This window comes from Cervus elaphus, chromosome 24, assembly GCF_910594005.1.
Source record: "Cervus elaphus chromosome 24, mCerEla1.1, whole genome shotgun sequence".
Taxonomy (NCBI): Eukaryota; Metazoa; Chordata; class Mammalia; order Artiodactyla; family Cervidae; genus Cervus; species Cervus elaphus.
This window is the reverse complement of record NC_057838.1, coordinates 12,470,284-12,482,478: the sequence shown is the minus strand read 5'-3', so window position 1 is coordinate 12,482,478 and position 12,195 is coordinate 12,470,284. Positions and strand designations below refer to the sequence as shown.

At 37.5% G+C, this 12,195-nt stretch overlaps 1 pseudogene; it reads left to right on the top strand.

Annotated features, from left to right (window-relative positions):
* The first annotated feature begins 7,583 nt into the window (after positions 1–7,583).
* Positions 7,584–8,506, top strand: LOC122683312 (annotated as a pseudogene).
* The last annotated feature ends 3,689 nt before the right edge of the window (positions 8,507–12,195 follow it).

The window sequence follows — 12,195 nt, the reverse complement described above, 5'->3', positions numbered from 1 at the left end:
TTTATTTATATGAAAATCTGATGAAAGAAACTGTTTTATTTGTATGCTTTTATTGATATTCAATAAACATAATTGAATTTGAGTATCACCCATGTTTAAATGATTTGTAGTCCTGTGTTTGGTTATTATTTTTCCTGTTTGTGATTTCTTTTTTAATTTTTTTAATACTGTGCAGAATATTTCTGGGGCTGTATAAATATTTTTACATTTACATAATTGATTCTAGCAATTTTTTTGCCTCTTTGTCTTGAATTTTTCTATCTCATTGTTACCAAAATATTCTTCAGTTTTCAATATTTAATTTTTAATTCTTTCTGTTGTTTTAGATTTTATGTTTACATTTTCCTTTGATATAAAAAGATAAGTAGGGATTACATTTTAATTATTTTTCTAGATTGTGATTATTATGGATGCATAATTATTTTTCCCCATGGTTTTGATATCCTAACTTTGTATTCCAAAATATGGCATGTGTTTGCATCAAATTCATTCCTCCACTAGCTTCCTTTGATGTCTTTATTCCTGGGCCATTTAACACACAATTTAATTGTGTACATTTGATTTAGGATATATTTTACTATCTGAAAAGTCTAGCATTCCTTCATGGCTAACTTTTTATCAGAACTATGTATATTTTTGCATATTTGTATTTTAAAATTAAATTTCAATAAGCTAGTCTGGTAAAAACTACATTGAGTTAGTATTTTGAGTAAAATTTGATTGAAAAAGCATTTGCATCTTCAGAGAATTGAGAATTCATACCCACAAGCTTAATGGTATCAGATCCATCAGAGAAAGGTTAAAACAAAGATTTATGACACCCGTTTGTGGTCATATTGCATACGCCTTATTCAAGAATATGTGAGTTCAAAAATCTCCAGATTTGAAAAATATTTACATCTGGTAATTGGATGAGGGAACAAGATTTTCCTGAGTTGAATTTTGGTGGTTCAGTTCAGGCCTCTGTTCACCAGACCTAGATTATTATTATTTATCATTATCATTGTCACCTTAGTCTGCATGGGTTGCTATCACAAAATACTACAGACTGCGGAGCTTAGACAGCAGACATTTATTTTCCCATAGTTCTGCAGGCTGATATCCAAGATCCAGGTGATTGCTAGGTTGGTTTCTGGTGAATCCTCTCTTCCTACCTTGCTTGGGGAACCTTCTTACTCTGTCCTTGCATGGCCTTGCTTCTGTGCAGTTGTTCAAGAGAAAGCTCTTTGTCTCCTCCACTTCTTATAAGGATGCCGGTTCTATCAGATTGGGACTGACCCTTATGATATCAAGGAGTACCAGCTATTTCAGTCCCGATTTCAAGGTTTCCAAGCCTTGGTACTAGATGGAGTGAATAAACTTTTCAGATGACCTTAGTCTGATAATTTCTAACTTCCATCTTGAGAGAGGTGGAGCCAGAAGTATTCAGCTGAATGGATCAAATTCTTGACCCACTGAAATAATCTAATATAATAAAGTGAATGTTGGTGTTTCAAATAGTTTTTATTTTTTTCAGATATCACAATTGTATCTGAAACACTGTAGTAATTTAGACCCTATGGTATTGGCTCATGGATATGTACACTGACTGAACAAAAGAGAAAACTAAGAAATAAAATGGTAAATATGCAGATTATTGTATCTGGTAGTAATGGTGTTTTAGGGTATGGGAGACAGAATGGTTATTCACTATATGTACTGGGAAAATTTATTTTTTTAAAACAATAATGATTTATTTATTTACTTTTTTATTGGCTGTGCCACAAGGCACATGGGGTTTTAGTTCCTCACCCAGGTTTTGAACCTGCACCCTTGCATTGGAAGCACAGAGTCTTAACCACCACACTGCCAGGGAAGTCCCTATTCATCCTTATGATAGGAAAGTGTATTTTCATTTCACTCTATACTTTGAAGAGTATAGTCTCTGTGGGTTATATATGTAAATGTTAAATAAACAACTTTAAAATGCTTAAAGATAATTATCTTTATAAACTTGTGGCAGGGAAGGACTTCGAGAAGTAACATGCAGAGAACTTTCATCCTGAATCTAGTTTCATATTCCTACATAATAGAATAGGTGGTTAATCCTAGATCCCAATCATGTTCACTGCAGTATCCAGGTGTGAACTCCCCTTATTCATAATTTGGAAGTGTGTAGTACGGTGAATTAAATATTTCTTTTTCAGATCCTTCATAGAAAGCTTGGAATGAAGACTTATATCACCTATGTGTGGTCATATTGCGAGCATCTTATTCCATAATACAAGGAGATTCATTCATTCAAAAATCTCTGGATTTGGGGGTGGGGGGGAAGTGTGTTTATGCTCAGTCATGTCTGGCTCTTTGCAGCCCCATGGACTGTGGCTCCTCTGCCCATGAGATTTCCAGGCAAGAATACTGGAACAAGTTGCCATTTCCTACTCCAGATAGTCTATCTGTCTCAGGGATCAAGTCATCATCTCTTTTGTCTCCTGCATTGGCAGATGGATTCTTTACCACTGCACCACCTGAGGGGTCCAAAAAGTCTTTACACCTGGTAATTAGATGTGCTTAGTCGCTCAGTCAGTCCAACTCTTTGTGACCCCATGGACTGTAGCCCTCTAGACTCCTCTGTCCATGGGATTCTCCACTCCATTTGAGTGGATTACCATGCCCTCCTCCAGGGGACCTTCCCAACTAGGGATCAAACCCAGGTCTCCCACAGTGCAGGCAGATTCTTTACCATCTGAGTCACCAGGGAAGCCTGGTAATTAGATAAGGGGCCATGATTTTCCTGAAACAAATTCTGGTGTTTCAATTCAGGCCTCTGTTCACCAAACCTAGATTACTTTTTATCATCATCACTGTCACCTTAGTCTACCTGAGCTCTTTTCAAAATGCTGTTTATCCTCTGGGTGCCAGAGCCTGTGTAATTTAAAAGCATGTGTGCTCTTTTGGGTTGGAGTTTCTGCTTCTTACAGGTATCTTCCAGCTCTCCCCAAAGTAAGCCCCGCTGGTCCTCAAAGCCAGGATATTTTGAGGGTCCCTCTTTCTGGTTCAGGACTCGTGGCTGTACAGCTTGAAGTGAGGCTCAGACTCCTGATTTCTTGAGGAGAAACTCTGCAACTGTTATGACCATCCTGTGTGGTTCACCACTCGGGGACATGGTCTTGACTATATTGTGTCTTCACTCTTGCTACTTGTTTGCTGTGGTTCCTTCTTTATATCACATCTTTTGCTGTAGGGGATTATCCTGCTAGTCTTTACGTCAGTCTCTTTAGTAATTGTTCTGTATTATTATTATGAGTGTGTGCTCAGTCATAGTTGACTCTTTGTGACCCCATGGATGATAGCCCCCCAGGCTCCTCTGTCCATGGTATTTTCCAGGTAAGAATACTGGAGCAGGTTGCCATTTCCTACTCTAGGGTTCTTCTTGACTCAGGGATAGAACCTGCATCTGTGTTTCCTGCTTTGACAGGTGGATTCTTTTCCACTCTGCCACTTGAAAAGTGCTCGGTAAATAGCTATAATTTTGTATTCCCATGGAAGAAAGTGATCTCAGGGTTTTCCTGTCCTGCATGTTGACTACTGTCTCCTGTATGTCTGTCTTTATGCCAAAGCCACACTGCTGTGATTACCAGTGTTTTGTTGCACGTTATAGAACCAGGAATAGGAAATCCACCAATCTGTTCTTTTCTCAAGATTGTTCTGCTGATTTAGATTCCCTTGAGATTTCATATGAACTTTAAGATGAAGATTTCTATTTGTACAAAAAATATTGGGGATTTATTAGGGATTGAATTGAATCTGTAGATCACTTTAGATAGCATTGACATCTTAATAATATTAAATAGTCCAGATCACCAGTCCAGAAAATAAATGTTTTCCATTTATTTGTGTCTTCTGTAATATCTTTCAGCAACATTTTGTAGTTTTTAGCATACAAACCTTTTCCTACTTTGTTTGTTCTGAGGTAGTTTACTCCTTGACATTGTTGTAAATGGAATTGTTTTCTTGATTTGATCTTTGGATTGTTCATTGATAGTATAGAAATTCAACATTCATTCACAATAAAAAACGTTCTCAAGAAACGGGATATAGATAGAGTGTACCTCAACATAATAAAGGCTGTATAGAACAGCTCCATAGCTCACATTAGTCTCAGCACTGGAAGACTGAAATCTTTCTTGTTAAAAATCAGGAACAACATAAAAGTGTAACCACTCATCACTTAAAGAAAACAAAAACAAATTACTGTAAAAAATTTCCTTTGAAATTTTTTTTTTGAGTTTTCTACATATAGATCATATCATCTCTGAAGTGAAATAATTTTATAATTAATTAAATTTTACTGTCTGTAACAGTGATTCCAATGGTAGTCACTTTCTAGTGTTTGAATCTCAGCTTAAACATCACCTTTTAGAAAATATTTACTCTAATTACATTATCATAGTATTGAGAGGGTCACAGGCGGGAAGGCCAGAGGTCCCCAAGGGGCAGGAGGAAATAAACTACAAGTGGTAGGCTTTTTTTTTTTTTTCCTTCTCTACACAAAATTAAAGACACCTGTTTCTGCCTTGAGTTAACCAATGAGTTTTTCTTATGTTAATGAAACTACATATTTCCTTTGGAATTTGCCTTTCTTCAAAATGGGTCTGCCTAATACTAACTTTTTTCTTTTCTCAAACCTTTGGCTGATAATGACTCATCAAACCAGTATTCCTGTCAATTGTTTCATGGCCGGGGTATGACATACCTCATGCCATCCTATCTCAAAAGTGCATATTGTGGGAGAGGGGCCTGGCGAAACCCCCTCAGCCTTGGGGTGTCTCTCTTAATCTGATGAATGCTTTCTATCAGATATAAAACACGTTGCTATAAACCAGCAAGGGGGCACTCTTTCTGCCCCCTTCTGATGTCTATGTCAGAAGCTTCCCCTATCTCTATTATATTTTAATAAAACTTTGCTACACAAAAGCTCCAAGTAATCAAGCCTCGTGTCTGACCCCGGATCGAAATTCTCTCCTGCAGAGGTCATGAATCCTGGCATAACACTCGGCTCGAAGCAGCAAACTTTCAGTATATTTTTTCCTTTTATTTCTGCCATAGTACCATATTTGCTTTCTTATAAGCAGTGAATAAGGCAATTCTTGCTTTATTAAATTTTCTCCTTTATTGTTTGACTCGTAAGAACATGAGACCCATGCAGGAAGGAATTTTTACATGATTTTCCCCTTGCTTTATTAATTGCTGTGTTCTCACTCAGAGTATAGTTCCTGGCTTTAAATAGGTAACTTAAAAAAAAAAATCAGATAAATAATTAAGTATTACATCTAAATTTTGGTGAGAAAATTATTGTGTACTTAACCTAAGTTCAAGGGAGAATAAATTTAGTATTAAATAAAAGGAAAGAAAAATTGCTGTTGCAGGCTGGGAAATGTGTGCCTAGTTAGTCTAACTGGAACAAAATGACTGAGCTGATTATTTTTGGCTCATAATAACATCATGACAGTTCTAAAACAATTTTTTTTTCTCCATGTTACACTTTCAGACCCTAATTATGTGATTTGACCCAATAGCATCTTCACATACAGATGTACTTTTGAAACTTTCTGGAAAATCCCAGTGAATTTAATTAAGAAAGAATCAGTCTTGGACACAGTCCAGTTCCAAAACTCAATGATAAATGTCATTAGAAGGGGCAAAATGCCCAGTGATCTTTGCCCCTTTTGGGGAAAAGAAGTGACATTATTTTAAGAACTGATATAAAATTGTCAGGTGGTCCTTTCTTAGGCTGAAAACATTGCATTAAAAAAAGAAAAACAATGCAAGAATGTCTGTCAAAATCTCAAGTTGACTAGTCTGTTCTACACCATGATATAAAGAGAGGGACTAAACAACTAAATGGTATTTTTATATTTTGAAGTTGGTAGGAAAAGAAATTACTAGATACACATTTTCTTGGGAAAAGATAGATATTATCTTCCTTCACAACATAGAATTTTTTTATAATTTTAGTCAATTGTCCTAACATGGTAAATATTTGTTTTTGTGCATATGCATGTGTCTATGTGTGTGTCCCATGAAATTTCTTTTAAATAATCTATACTGCAATTAAGACAATCTTCTGAATAACCAAAAAACTTCATGAAGAAAGTGGACAGACAGCTGAATGAAATAAAATATATCCTGGAGGAATACTGCATCTTTTTGCCTTTTTTGTCATACTAAATCAATAAAGAATTTGAAGTTTTTATGAGTAACTTAAGAAGTCTTCCTTCAGATTGTGACCAAGACTCCACAAGGTAAGACCAACAGTGAAGAGTGGGGGCCAGGCTTCACAATTGTCTGACTTTTGTTATGTAAGAAATTAAATTCCTTTGAAATAAGTCAAGCTTAGATTTAGTTCTGGTTTTGCCATTGAAAAATATGTGATCTTGGATAATTAATTAGATGCTTTAAGCTTTAGTTTTCTCAACTATGAAATGAGGATTATAGTACTTACTGAAGAATTTAAGTGTGACATATTAAACTGTGAGTGTATGATTGGAATTCACTACAGAAGTTTTAAGAAGTGAAGTAAGATAATCAGAACAAGATTCAAACACAATCATACAAGCCACTTGAGGACAGCAAGTTGTTCCTGGAAGGAATAAAAGTGGAAAGACACAGCAGGAAGATACTGAAGTTGGCCAGGAAGGAAGTAAAGCTTGTTATATTTTGAAAGTAGAGACAGCAGAATTTGTCAAGTGTGCCAATAAATAAAATTAGAGCAATAAAGCAGTGAAGAAAATTCTAAAGCATTTTGCCTGAGCAATTACATGGAAGGTGGGTACCATTTAATGAGACAGGGAACTCCTTTTATATTGTGGAAACCTTAAAATTTATTTTTATTTGTATTAAATTGATATCTAGTTATAGATATAGATATGTAGATATAAATATAGATATAGTTGTATGTTGCCTATAAGGGTTAAAAAATAAGTAGAGAGATAGGGTCTTGACACAAAATTAAAGTGCTTCAGCATTTATTGTGCAGGAAAAGGAGGAATATTCAGGTTAAGGTCCTAAGGATTCTCAATGTAATTTGAGACAGTTCAGGACAGTGACCTTCAAGTCATAGTTTGATCCACTTATACTGACTATGGAAATTAGCTTGATTGATATCAAGTATTGCACCTTTGTGAGGTCATAAATGATGCACACTTTTAAGGAATTTTCTTCTCATCTTCTCTTGGGCTTTCACTTTTCTTTTAAAACTCAGCTAAAGCTTTCTCTCCTCTGAAACTTCTTTCTTGATTCTGACTTGATTGATATGTTTTTACACTGAAGCTTGGCTTTGTGTGAATACCTTTAAGATGGCTCTTATTACATGGGCATGAAATTGTCTGAATCCTCATTATGTATCATACCATGGAGAGTAGGGAACTATACCTCATTCAACTTGGTAATCTGAATATTTATGACACATTGCATGCAAATACTCCACAATACTCTTTTAATTGAATAGATTATAAAAGGTTGAGATCCTAGTACATTATAAGTTTTCCTTTTGTTTCATAGGTGAACTGCTAATATGTGAAGTCAGCTCCTGTACAGACTAAATGGAGCCAAGGAACAATGTAACTTACTTTGTCTTGCTGGGCCTCACACAGAATCCAAAGGAGCAGAAAGTCCTTTTTGTTCTGTTCCTCTTCTTCTACATTTTTACTATGGTGGGCAATCTGCTCATTGTCCTGACTATAACTGTCAGTAAGACCCTGAACTCACCAATGTACTTTTTTCTTGCCTGCTTATCATTTATAGATCTAATTTATTCCTCTTCTATTACCCCTAGATTGATTTCAGACTTGCTCCTTGGAAAAAATACCATATCCTTTGAATCTTGCATGACCCAGCTATTTACAGAACATTTTTTTGGTGGATCCGAGATATCTATTCTGCTGGTGATGGCCTATGACCGCTACGTGGCCATCTGCAAGCCCCTGCACTATTTGGTGATCATGAGGCAGAGAGTGTGTGTTGTGCTGCTGATTGTGTCCTGTTTTGGAGGTTTTCTGCACTCAATTATTCAACTTAGCACTGTTTATGGGCTCCCATTTTGGGCCCCAATGTCATTGATCACTTCATGTGTGACATGCACCCATTATTGAAACTCGTCTGTACTGACACCTATGTCATCGGTGTCTTAGTGTTGGCTAATGGAGGACTGATGTGCATTATTTTTTTTCTGCTCTTACTCATCTCCTATGGAGTCATCCTGCACTCTCTGAAGAACCTGAGTCAGGAAGGGAAGCGGAAAGCCCTCCAGACCTGTGGTTCCCACATCACTGTGGTTGTCTGTTTCTTTTTTCCCTGCATTTTCATGTATGCAAGACCTGCTAAGACCTTCCCCATTGACAAATCATTGAGCGTGTTTTATACAGTCATAAGCCCCATGTTGAACCCATTAATTTACAGTCTAAGAAACTCTGAGTTGACCAGTGCTATGAAGAAACTCTGGAGAAAAATAAGTCTTATCAAGTAGCAAATAATTGCATTATTCATAGTGAAGAACGTAATGCAGTGTTAGGGCCAGTCTCCTTGGAATGTTAAAGTTTTCATAAATCTGATGTGAACTTTCCATTTCTATAAATGATTTATGATAATTATAACTAAAAACATAACTACTTGTCTGTGTATTAATAATAGTTTATATGCTAAAATATAACCTTTTAATGTCTGTTTTATTATTGCATCTAGAAAGCTGAAATGCAGTAGGGAATCAAAGATAATATTATTCAATGAAATTTTTACAGTTGCACTAATTTTTTTTTTACTAATTTTTATTTAATTTCTGATTTGCTTTCAATACAATCCCATTCTTAGTTTTATTTTAGTGATATTCTTTTATTGTATCTTTTTTATTATAATAGTTAAAATATTTAATGCTACACAGATTATCCTTTTTGTTCAATGTTATTTGCATTACATATGACATTTTAGGGTAATATTTAATTTTAAATAAATTATTGAATATATGCTAGATATTAGTACATATAAAATATATTTAAGCAAAATTCAGTACTGCAGAATAAAGCTTCCAAATCCACCCCAAACCAGAGCCCCTCCCATTTCTTCCAGATGGAGTCACTCAAACAATAATCTTTGCAAAAATAACTGTTTGTAACTGTGTTTCCATTTATGAATTTTGAATTTTACTCCTGAGCCTCCTGAAGGTCTTTACATATCTGTTTATATAGACTTAACTCATTCTCTTTCCTCATTCTGCTTAACTGTGGTTTGAAGATACACTGACACTGATGTATTAAATCCTGTTCATGTTTTCCTTGGTCTTTATCTATGAGAAATAATTATGCAGTGAAATCTTTTTGAAATTTTCTAAGTTTGAGTTCCTCAAAGTGGAACAGTTGAGTCAATTGGTATGCGTATTTAAAAGGCTGATATTTATGGTTATTGCCAAAATGCAACTCATGACCAAAATTGATACCACTGTCAGTGGAAAATTTTTTTGATCACATTCTGAACAACCAGTGCTTGATAAGCATTTGTAGTATATGAAAGTCTGATTAAGAAATTGTTTCATTTGTGTACTTTGAAATTTTCGTTTTATTGGCATATAGTTGATTTGCAATATAGTGATAGTTTCAGGTGCACAGTAAAGTGATTGAGTTATATATAGTCATTATCTTTTAGATTTTTTCTCATATAGGTTATCACAGAATATTGGGTAGAGGTCCCTGTACTCTATAATAGTTCCCTGTGCTGTAGAATAGTCCCTGTTGAGAGGGTAACAGGCAGGAAGGCCAGGGGTCTCCAAATGGAGGAAATAGGCTGCAAGTGCCAGACAATTTTATCTCTCTTAAGCAGCAGGAAGAAACAAACTAGTGATATTTTTTCCTTCTCTATACAAATTTAAAAGGAGGTTTCTCTTAAAATGCTGTGTTGCCATGACACCTGGTTTCACCTGAAGCTAACTATTCTCAAACCTTGAGTTAACCAATACATTTTTTCTTATGGAAATGTTTGTCTTAAGCTATGTTAATGTACCCCAGACTCTGTCTTCAAGTTCCACCAAATGACTCAGAACCTACTTGACAAACCAGTAAGTTATACTCAGATATTGTTCCCCTAATCTATGTAAACGAAACTATTTGTATGGTAATCTGCCCTTCTACAAGATTCAAGTCAATCGTTTTATGGCCTGGGGTGAATCCTCTGGTGCCAGGATTATCACAAAATGCAATTTATGGATGAGGGGCCTGGCACCATTCTGAGTTTTAAGACATTCCTTTCTTTTCATTAACAGACTGCTAGTGACTATATACGGAGAAGGCAATGGCACCCCACTCCAGTACTCTTGCCTGGAAAATCCCATGGACGGAGGAGCCTGGTGGGCTGCAGTCCATGGGGTTGGGAAGAGTCAGACATGACTGAGCGACTTCACTTTCACTTTTCACTTTTATGCATTGGAGGAGGAAAGGGCAACCCACTCCAGTGTTCTTGCCTGGAGAATCCCAGGGATGGGGTCGCACAGAGTCGGACACGACTGAAGTGACTTAGCAGCAGTAGCAGTAACTATTTAACATCCAGCTGAAGACTACCAGGGGGGTACTCTTTCTGCCCCCTTCTGATACCTACGTCAGAAGCTTTCCCTATCTCCTTTATACTTTAATAAAACTTTATTACACAAAAGCTCTGAGCGATCCAGCCTCATCTCTGGCCCCAGATTGAATTTGTCTCCTCCGGAGGCCAAGAATCCCGGTGTCTTATCGTTCAGCAACAACCTTTCATCTTGGGGGCTCGTCCAGGATCCTTCAGGACAAGGTAAGGATGCTTGGAGCTCTAGTTCTTTGTTCTCCTAGTGAACATGTTTTCCGCTGTACTTTACTAACTCTATGGTGTGCTTGTGTGAATGAATGAAACACCCTGCACGAAGCAAGTGAGGAGTCCTGCTCTGCGGTTCCGCAGCGACCTCATACGGCTTATGGCAGAAATCATACGGCTTATGGCAGAAACCTGTTGGGGGCTTATACCGACCTGCCAATGCAAAGAGGCAACCAATGTCTCCTTCGGGAACCGACCAGAAACGGGCAAAGCGTGTGGACCGAGCTCTCCTTTCTTGATCAAATTTTTCAGTCTCTTTGACCGTTTCATAACTCTTTGGGAATTAGAAGTACTAACCTAATCTATCAGATCATAGGCTTTCAAGGGGCTTGTGATCTATGTTGCTACTGTGTCCTGTGGCCTAGGTCCCAGACTTGGATTGGTAGTCAGGAAGTGCCTAGCCTCACTAGGAATCAAAAGTTCGGAAGCTAGATGGAGCTCTAACTCCAAGAGCATCTCTGAGGTTAAAGGTTACTCAAATTGCAACTGCTATGGTTCCCCCCCCCCCCCCCCCCTTTGGTAACACTGGCTCTTAGTGGGCCAGAGGAGGCTCTTACACTGGTGTGGTGACACTTGGAAGGAGCATATCAGTTTTAAGTTCGTACAGGTCTTATTGTGGTTAGGAATAAACTCAGGGTCGTGCACAGGGACTCAGGTGACGAATGTTTCCCCCAGCGGTCTTAGCTTGGGAGGCATTCCGGAAGGTTACTCTGATTGCACTCCAGATGGCATCAGAGGCAAGCAAGGTTTTAATGGTGAAGAGCTGGACGTCAGTCAGGGATGCCATGAAGTCTACCCCTGGTGCATCCCCACCCCATCTAGTGGTAGAACCAGAAGGGATGAGTGTGACGCCAGTGTCGGTAAGGGTCAGAATAGGTCCAACCAGGAAGGAAAAGCTTTTGGTTTAAAGTCTGTCTACATCCCCATCTAGAGAAGGGAGGGACGCCTCTGGTAGAAAAAAAAATTGGTGCTGGTCACTTTTTTTCTCTCTTACAGATGGGAGCTAACAATTCCAACCTCATTCCTTTGAACTGTATCCTGAAAAACTGGGATAGATTTGATCCCCAGGGCTTAAAGAAGACACACCTGGCCATCCTCTGTGATACTGCATGGACACGGTACCCACTGAGGGATGGCGAACGGTGGCCAGTTGGAGGGTCTCTTAAGTACAATACTGTTTTACAATTAGACGAAGGAAGATGGGATCAGAGTCATTTTGTCAGATGTATTCTTGAAGGACTCAGGCAGGTGCGTTCTAAGCCTTTAGATTATGGCAAACTGGCAGACATAGAACAGGAGGAGAAGGAAGCCCCTGGTAAATTCCTAGAC